The 10,056-nt window shown below is 30.9% G+C and overlaps 1 long non-coding RNA gene across 2 annotated transcripts in view; it reads left to right on the top strand.

Moving 5' to 3' along the window:
• Nucleotides 1–617: 617 nt before the first annotated feature.
• Nucleotides 618–10,056, top strand: part of LOC109120849 (uncharacterized) — a 28,530-nt gene continuing 19,091 nt past the window's right edge. Inside the window, exons 1-2 of one of the 2 annotated variants that reach the window (XR_011211058.1) lie at nt 618–5,048; nt 6,044–8,416. This is a non-coding gene — a long non-coding RNA (uncharacterized lncRNA). Of the gene's footprint in view, nt 8,417–10,056 lie in introns of both variants that reach the window. The other variant, XR_003247837.2, reaches the window with a different exon arrangement.

Below are 10,056 nucleotides of genomic sequence, written 5' to 3'. Positions count from 1 at the left end.
CTTAGTTTCAGTTGGTTATACTTAGCAGGTTTGTATGTGGGTGTCCAAAACGGGCACCAGTCACGGCCCACCGGGCTGGGTCGTGACAGAGTTCTTTGCCAAACATTGATCTTTCTCCCTTTTATTTCTTCTCTTTTCTGTTTTCCAAACCCTAAGCTTAAAACAACTTTTCTAATATGAACTAAAAATTATTTTTACCCCAAATAAATCCTTAAACGAAATAGGAAATAAATGGGTGAAAAGACTATTTGCCACTCCTTGACCCGGATTGGGACTTTCCTCAATCCAACAACCCAAATTCCGATAGACATATCTCCATTATACGATATCAAAAAAGTTCAAAGTCCATCGGCATTGGAAAGATATATCCAAGGGATTTCCAACAATTTAAAGAACACTCCAAACTCATCCTGATCTAGGAGTCATTGTTGTTTAAAAATGACCAAACTCACTTCCAAAACTTAAAAAACATTCCAATATTTTACCTTTCATTCACGAAATGATACTTTTAGTTTCTTATATTAATCCTCGATTTTTTGAGTTACGAGATGTTATATACGAAATAAAGTAACATTTTGTTCTTTAATTTGTTACGATATCCTAAAGTCATTGGTGCAAGTTGACATTCGTTTGACGCATTTTTTGTTTTGTTTGTGGGTGTTTCTTCAATTTTTTGCCATTTTAGGCATTTATATACTATTCGTTCATTTTCCGGCTATTATTAAAGAAGTAATGTTTTTTATGTTATTTGTCACAATATTCTAAGGTGATTTGTTAAAGTCAAAATTCTATTGTGTTATTTTTTTTATTGTTTATTTGTGTATGTAAATTTTTTGGCAATTTAAGTAATATTCGACCACTTCCGGGCTATTACGAAAAGAAGTAAAGTTCTGTTCTGCTATTTTTCACGATATTCAAAGGTCATTGGTGCAAGTCCAAAATATGTGAGGCTTTATTAAATTTTTGTGTGTATCTTCATTTTACATCAAATTTGTGGCATTACGTAATATTCAACCATTATTTAGTAGTTACGGAAAGAAGTAAAATTATGTTCTATTAATTATCACGATATTCTAAGGTCAGTCATTAGTACAAGTAAAAATTTGTGTTGTGTTTTTTGTATTGCTTATGTTTGTTAATTTTTCAGCCAATTTTGGGCATTACATAATATTCAACCATTTATGGGCATTAAAACAAACAGAAGTAAAATTTGTTCTGTTATTCATCATGTTATTAAAAGTTCATTGGTGCAAATCCTAATTTTTTAAGGCATTTTTTGTATTTTTTTTGTGTTTCTTGACTTTACAATAATTTTGAGGTATTCACATAATATTAAATAATTTTTGGGCAGTTAATAAAATAATTAATGTCTTGTTCTGTTATTTATCGTGATATTCTAAGGTTATTTGTACAATTCAAAAATTTATTGAGGGAGTATTTGTATTGGTTTTTTCAGTGCTTCTTGATTTTTAAGCCATTTCAAGGCATTTACGCAATACTTCGCCATTTTTTGTTAGTAACTAAAAAAAGATAAGTTTTGTTCTATTATTCATCACGATATTCTAATGTCATTGGTAAAAGTCAATTTTATGAGGCAATTATTGTATTGTTTATGTGTGTTTCTTTATTTTTCTATCATTTTGAAGGCAATTACGTAATATTCCCTTTTAGGGAAATAACAAAAAGATTAAAGTTTTGTTCTCTTTTTTGACCAATATTCTATGTTAGTTGGTGCAAGTAAAAAATTATTTGAGTGTTTATATTGTTTATGTGGATCTCTTCATTTTTCCACCATTTACGTTCATTTTCAGGCAATTACGAAATGAAGAAAACTTTTGTTCAGTTATTCATCAAAATATTCTAAGTTCATTGGTGCAAGTCAAAAAATTTGAAGAATTGTATGTATTGTTTATGTGTGCTATTTGATTATTAGATTATTTCAGGACATTTAGGTAATATTTGGCTATTTTTGGGTAATTACAAAAGAAGTAAAGCTTTGTTGTGTCATTCATCACAATATTCTACGGTCATTCAGTTAAGTTGAAAATTTATGAGGCATTTTTTGTATTTTTTATGTGTATTTCTTTATTTTTGGCCATTTGAAACATTTACGTAATATTTAGCCATTTTCGGGCTACAGAAATAAATAATGTTTTGCTCCTTTATTCATCGTGATATTCTAAGGTTTATGGTGCAAGTTGAAATAGTTTTGAGGTATTTTTTGTATTGTTTATATGTGTTTCTTGATTTTTTGGGCCTTTTGGGCGTTTTTGTAATATTTGGTTATTTTCTGGCACTTACTAAAATAAGTAAACTTTTCTTCTAGTATTTGTCTCGATACTATTAGGTTATTAGTGCAAGTCAAAAAAATTTGAGTCATTTTTCTACTGTTCATGGGATTTCCTTGATTTTTTCCCCATTTATGGGTATTCAATAATAATCAAACATTTTCATGCAATTATAAAATGAAATAAAAATTTGTTTTGTTATTCGACATGATAATCTAAGGTCATTGGTGTAAGTTGAAATGGTTTTTGACCCTTTTTATATTGTTTCTAGTGTTTCTTTATTTTCAACAATTTTGGCTAATTATGTAATATTTGGCAATACTCGGAAGTTACCAAAAGAAATAATGTTTTGTTCTTTTAGTCGTCATGATATTTATGTGGTCATCGGTGTAAGAAAAAATATTTTGAGGTGTTTTTGTATTTTCTATGCGTATTTGTTGATTTTTAACCCTTTTGAGGTATTTTCGTGACGTTCATCCATTTTAGGAAAGTTACGAAAAGAAATAATTTTGTGTTCAATTATTCGTCACAAGACCTAATGTCATTGGAGCAAGTCGGATATGTTTTTCTAGCAATTTTTGTATTATTGACGTGTGCTTCTTGATTTTAAGTCATTTTGGGGAATATGCATAATATTCGGTAATTTTCAGGTAGTGACGAAAAAAATAAAGTTTTATTTAGTTATTCATCCTGATATTATATGGTCATGACGTATTTTGCATTGTTTATGTGTGTTTGTTAATTTTACGGTCTTTTTGGATATTTATGTAATATTTTGTCATTTTAGGGTAAAGAAGAAGAGAAGTAAAGTTTTCTTCGGTTACTCTTCATGATATTATAACTTCATTGATGCAAATCAAAACTTTTCAGATGTTTTTGTATTTTTTATGTGTATTTCTTGATTTTTTAGCCATTTGGGACCTTTACGTAATATTATGCCAGTTTTGGACAGTTACAAAAAGAAGTAATGTTTTGTTCATTTATTCATTACGATATTCTAAGGTCATTGGTGCAAGTTCAAAAAATTTTAAGTCAATTTTTTATTGTTTTATGCATTTACATATTATTTCACCATTGGTGGGCACTTATGAAAGAAGTAAAGTTTTCTTCTGTTATTTGTCATTATATTCTACGATTATTGGTAAAGGTCAAAATATTCTGGAGTTGTTTTTTGTATTGTTTATTTATTTGTGTATCGTTATTTTCTACATTTTTAGTAATATTCTGCCATTTTCGGGCAGTTGTGAAAAGAGGTAAAGTTTTGTTTTGCTATTCATCACGATATTAAAAGGTCATTGTTGCAAGTCCAATTTTTGTTTTAGTTTTTTTTTTGTTATTTTTTATGTGTCTATCTTGATTTTTCATCAATTTTGGGGTATTATGTAGTATTCGGCCATTTTTATGAATATAAAAAAGAAGTATTATTTTTTTTTTACTTGTCGCAATATTCTAATGTCATTCGTGCAAGTCAAAAAATATTTAAGGTGTTTTTTTATTGTTTATGCGTGTTTCTGGATTTTTTGCTATTTTGGAGCATTGAAGTAATAATCCTTCATTCTTGGGAAGTTACAAAAAGAAGTAAAATTTTATTCCTTTTATTCCTCATGATATTCTAAGGTAATTGGTGTAAGTCAAAATAATTTAAGCCGTTTTTTGTATTGGTTATGTGTGTATCTTCATTATTCAGCTACTATAGGTCATTTATGTAATATTTGGCAACTTTTAGGTAGTTATGAAAAGAATAAAAGGGTTTTTCTATTATTCGTCATGATATTCTAGTGTCACTGGTGCAAGTCGATATTTTTTCGAGGCATTTTTGTATCATTTATGTGTGTTTCTTGATTTTTTGGCAATTTTTGGACATTTACGTAATTTTGGGTCCTTCGTTGACAGTTACAAAAAAAGTATGTTTTTTTCCTATTATTCGTCACTATTTTCTAAGGCCGTTGATGCAAGTCAAAAAAGATTTGAGGCACTTTTTGCATTGTTTTTGTGTGTTTATTGAGTTTTCGGTCATTTAGTGGAAATTAAAGAATATTCGGTCATTTTCGGAAGTTTAGAAATATGTTGTTCTGTCATTCGTCACTGTATTCTAAGATCATTGGTGTAAGTCAAAAAATTTTGTGGCTTATTTTAATTGTTTGTGCGTGTCTTGATTATTTTGTAATTTTGCGGTATTTCCATAATATTCTGTCATTTTTTTACAGTTACGAAATGAAATTAAGTTTTGTTATGTGATTCGTCACGGTATTCTAAGGTCACTAATACAAGTCAAGAAAATTTAGGCTTTTTTGAATTGTTTATGTCTGGTTCTTTATTAATCAGACGATTTAGCGCATTTACGTAATATTTACCCATTTTCGAACAATTATTAAAGATTAGTTAGTTGGTTCGGTTATTATCACGATATTCTAATGTCATTTGTTCAAGTCAAAAATTTTACTGGCGTTTGTTATCATTTATGTGTGTTTCTTTATTTTTCAATATTTCAGAAATTTATGTAATATTCGGTTATTTTTGGGCAGTTAGAAAAGTAAAGTTATGTTTTGTTATTAATCACAATATTTTTATGTCCTTCATCAATGTTGAAATTCTTTTGAGACGTGTTTTGTATTGTTTATGGATTTTTTTAATGTTTCAACCATATTGGGCATTGGCGTAATATTCGTCCATTTCAAGAAGTTACAAAAAGATGTAAAGTTTTTCTCTCTTATTCGTCACAACATTCTAAGGTCATTGGTGCAAGTGAAAAAAATTAAGGTACTTTTTGTATTGTTTATGTGCTTCTTCAATTTTCAGTCATTTTCTCTCTGTTACGAAAAGAAGTAAAGTTTTATTCTTTTATTTGTCGCGGTATTCTAAATTCATTGGTGCAAGTCAGAAAAATTGCAGTGTTTTTTGTATTTTGTATGTGTCTTTCTTGATTCTCAGTAATTTTGAGGCATTTACGCAATATTCGGTAATTTTCTGGCAGTTATGAAAAGAAGTAAAATATTATTATGTTATACGTCACGATATTCTATGGTCACTAGTGCAAGTTGATTTTATTTCACGCATTTTTCTATTGTTTGTGTGTATTTGTTGATTTATCGGCCATTTTTGAATATTTACATATTTTTCGGCCATTTTCTGGATGTTATGAATAAAATAAAGTTTGATTCCTTATTCCTCACGATATTCCTTGGTCATTAGTTCAAGTTGAAATTTGTTTTTAGGTGTTTATTTGTTTTATGTGTGTTTCTTTAATTTTTAGTCATTTACATAATATTCGGCCATTTTTGGGCAATTACGGAAATAAGTAATGTTTTCTTTTGTTATTTGTCACGATATTTTAAGGTCATTAGTTCAAGTCCAAGAATTTTTTATGCATTTTCTTTATTGTTTATGTATATTTCCTCATTTTTGGTCATTTTCGGGCATTTACGTTATATTCTGCCATTTTTCAGATAGTTACGAAAAGAGGTAAAGTTTTGTTTTTCATTCATCAGATTTTCATTGGTGCTTGTTGAAATTTTTTTGAGGTGTTTTTGTATGGTTTGACATTTGTTTTGTTTATTTTTGGGCATTGACATAATATTCTGCCATTGTCGGATCGTTACGAAAAAAAGTAAAGATTTGTTCTTTTTATTTGTCACGATATTCTAAGGTCACTAGTCCAAGTAGAATTTTTTTTATATGTTTTTGTATTGTTTATGTGTTTCTTTATTTTTCGATCATTTTGTTGCAGTTATATTATATTGTTCATTTTTGCGTAGGTACAAAATGAATTAAAGTTATTGTTTTTTATTCGTCATGATAAGCAAGAGAATTTATGAAGTGCAAACAATTAAAGGAATTTTAAGAGTCAAGTCTTATAATGCAAGTGCACATAAGCAAGAGAATTTATGAGTCAAGGATTGAATTAGTGGCATTTTTAGGCCATATTGTGTCTAAATAATGAATTAAAGTTGATACTCAAAATTTGAGGCAGTGCTGATTTTTCCTAGACCCATATCTCCGACTGATATGAGGAGTTTCTTTGTTTTGGCTGGCTATTATCAAAGGTTAGTAGAGGGGTTCTCGTCAATTTCGTCTCCTATGATGAAATGGACTCAGAAGAAAATTATGTTCAATGGTTTGAAACTTGTAAGAAAAACTTTCAGAAATTGAATAAGAAGTTGACTAATGCCCCAATATTGACCTTACCATAAGGTACACAAGGTTTTGTTATCTATTGTGATGCGTCTACAGTATGTTGTGGCTGCGTATTGATATAGAATGGTAATGCTATTGCTTATGCCTCCATATATTTGAAAGTTCAAGAGAATAACTACCTACCAGATGACTTATACTTGGTCTTTGTAGTATTTTCTATGAACATATGGTGTCACTATTTTAATGGTATTCATGTTGATGTATTTACTGATCACAAGAGCCTTCAATATCTCTTCACTCGGAAAGATCTTAATCACAGACAAATGAGGTGTTTAGAATTGATCAAAGATTATGACATGAGTAATATTTATCACAAGGTAAGGCTAATGTTGTTGCGAATACCTTAAGCAGGTTGCCTATTGTAATACCACCCATGTTGAGTATGAAAAGAGAGAGTTAGAGAACGATGTACATAGACTTGCATGATTAGAATTCCGACTAATGGATTCCACGGAAGGACGAGTAGTGATGAATGGGGTTGCATCATCAGTAATGTCAGAAGTAAAATAAAAGCAAGACCATGACGCTATTTTTCTTGAATTAAATGCAATTGTCCATAAGAAAAAGTATTGTCCTTTGAACTAGAGGGATATGGTGTATTAAGTTATCAAGGTAGAATGTGTGTAGCAATGGTGTATGGACTCCAAGAGAGGATCATGGAGGAAGCTCATAGATTCAATATTCCATTCATCTGGGTTCCAAAAAGATGTATCATGACTTTATAAAGGTTTATTGGTGGAATAGTATGAAGAGGTAATTGCAGATTTTGTTGCTAACTGGACAAATTACAAACAAGATAACGTAGAGCACCAAAGGCCCGGTGGTTTTGCTAAGAATATTAATCTTACGAAATGGAAGTGGAAGATGATAAATATGAATTTTATCAAAACCTCATAGGTTTACCAAGGTCTCCAAATCACCATGATTCCTTTTGGGTGATCGTAAATAAAACGACAAAATTAGCCCACTTTTCTATGGTAAAAACCATCCATTAGGCAGAAGATTATGTTAAGTTATATCTCCAAGAAGTAGTTAGAGTTCATGGTGTTCCAGTATCCATTATTTAATAAAGAGGTGCGCAATTTACTACACAATAATAGAAATATTTTAGGAAAGGGTTGGGTTGAAAGGTAAACTTAAGTACCACATATCATCCTTAGACTGTTTGGCAAGCAGATTGCACTATACAGACACTAGAGGATATGTTGGGGGCATATGTGATCGATTTTAATGGTAATTAGGGTGATCTCCTACCTCTTATCGAGCTCACTTATACAATATTTACCACTCTAGCATCCAAATGGCTCCTTATGAATATCTTTAAGGGAGAAGATGCATATCTCCTATTGGATTGTTTGAAATTTGTTAAGTAGCATTGATAGGACCAGATGTAGTTCATCAAGCTATTGAGAAGTAAATGTTATTCGAGAAATGTTGAAAGTAGCATATAGTCGTCATAAATCCTACATTGATGTTTTGAAAAGAAAGTTAGAGTTTGAAGTAGATGATTGGTGTATTTAAAGATTCACCCATGAATGGTGTTGTGAGGTTAAGTAAGAAGGGGAAGCTTAGTCCCTCGTATTTTTTACCTTATGGAATATCCAAGAGGATTGTCAATGTAGCTTATCAGTTGCAGCTACCACAAGAGTTTGTCGCGGTTCATTCGGTGTTTCACATCTCCATGTTGAAAAAGTTCATGGGAGATCCATCATTGATCATACCAATTTAAGATATTGGGATCAAGTATAACTTATCTTATGAGGAGATTCTTGTTCGAATTCTAGATCGCCTAGTTAACAAGTTGAGGTCAGAAGATGTAGCATCAGCCATCGTCCTTTGGAGGAACCAATTGAAGGAAGATCATTAGGAAGCTGAGGACGATATCAAGAAGATATATGCACATATTTTTGAATCTGGAGTAAGCGCAAACCAAGGTACTCATATTCTTTTTTTTTCGTACTCTTAAAATTTTGAGTGAGCATGTTGTTTGTTTGCATTTTCTTGTGGGCATTCTAAGTTGATGTTACCACACTTAGTCTGGTAGAGTAATCCCCTTTGAGGAAGAATGTTCTCAAGGGGGAGATATTGTAATGTCTCTTAATTTGAAATTACAAGGAAGAAGCAAAGAATTGCAAATAGTCATATTTGGAAATAATGAAAATCTGTAAATTTGTTTATGTTAGGAAAAGTTGAGATTTTGGTCAACTTCAAATGGTCATAACTCCTATATTAGTATGAGTTAAGTAAACTTCCAGATATGGTTGGAAAGCTATTGGGATAATTTTTCAAATGCTGTCGAGTTTGAACGATTCTGAGTTTGTATGAATGAGTTATTCCTTTTTGATGTTGGGCAATTGAAATAAGAAAAATCCATTATGTATTTTGAAATTGCATTTCGGTCTTTTCCTTACCCTTTTATATTAATTTTTTTTGTAATTACTTAGTGGTAATAACTCAACTTAGTCAGTTCACGCTTTTGGAAAAAGAGTTAGGGTTATTAGAGAAGAGAAAAAAATATTAGAAATGAGAAGAACGTTAAAGATTCATCAAAATCATTGTGTTTATCTTATTAATGTCGTCAAGGGTGATCCTTACAGGGTATGTTAGATCACATAGTGTTGGTTTAGTTCATCCACATGCTAATTTTAATTTAATTTAGCGAAACATGTATGATTTGAAAGTAATTCTTTTGAGTTATTGATGATATTTGTTTGAATTTTATGGGCTTTCTTGTTGAAGTATTGAGGATTGATTTATGTTTCTAGGTGTAATTTTGGGTATTGTATATCATATAATGAGGGTATAAGTGAATATACGTGTTTTTAGAAAAACCAAGTGAAATAAGAGGGTTTAAAGTTGAAAACAAATAATTAAAGTTTAGAGTTTTCTTTGGATAGGGCTAGTGTGCCGTGACTCCTAGAGCGCATAAAAAGTTCCTGTGAAATTTGGGCTATGGCTCTCCGATCCTACCTTAAAACCCAAAAAGTTCTCTACACTTTGAGGATTGGCTCCCCGTGCATCTCAGAGCGCCAGGGATGCTAGTTCTCCCCATCCCCCCTATTGTTGTCTTACTTAGGAAAAATCTAGAAAATTTCCTTAGTCTAGGAAGTAAGTTTAGGCCATTTTCAGATGGCCATAACTTCCAACTCAGGATGAATTATGGGTATTTCTTGATATGTTTCGGAAGACATTGGAATGCAGCCTATTTTTCTTGATTTCGATATATTGAGGAAGATATTCCTTTCGTAAGTTGGGTTGTTGAAGTCAGATATGTCCAATTCCTGATTTAGTAAGGTCAAACTTCTCTTTTTACCCATTTATTTCCTAATTCATTTGAAGGGTTTATTTGGTGTTAAAATAAGTTTTAGTTCAGATTATAAAGGTTATTTTACGCTTAGGGCTTGGTGAAGAGAAAAGAGAAGAAGGAAAAGGGAGAAAATAAATCAAGAATGCCAAGATCTTCGAGTGGATTTCATTAGGGGTCATTCCTATTAAGGTATATGAGATTTTTCCCTGTTAAGTTTGTTCACCCGAAAACCAACTTTTTACTAAGCGATACCGAGTAGATTTAACG

Source organism: Solanum lycopersicum, chromosome 8 (assembly GCF_036512215.1).
Source record: "Solanum lycopersicum chromosome 8, SLM_r2.1".
Taxonomy (NCBI): domain Eukaryota; kingdom Viridiplantae; phylum Streptophyta; class Magnoliopsida; order Solanales; family Solanaceae; genus Solanum; species Solanum lycopersicum.
Note: the sequence above shows the minus strand (reverse complement) of the source record. Positions and strands in the feature narration are given on the sequence as shown.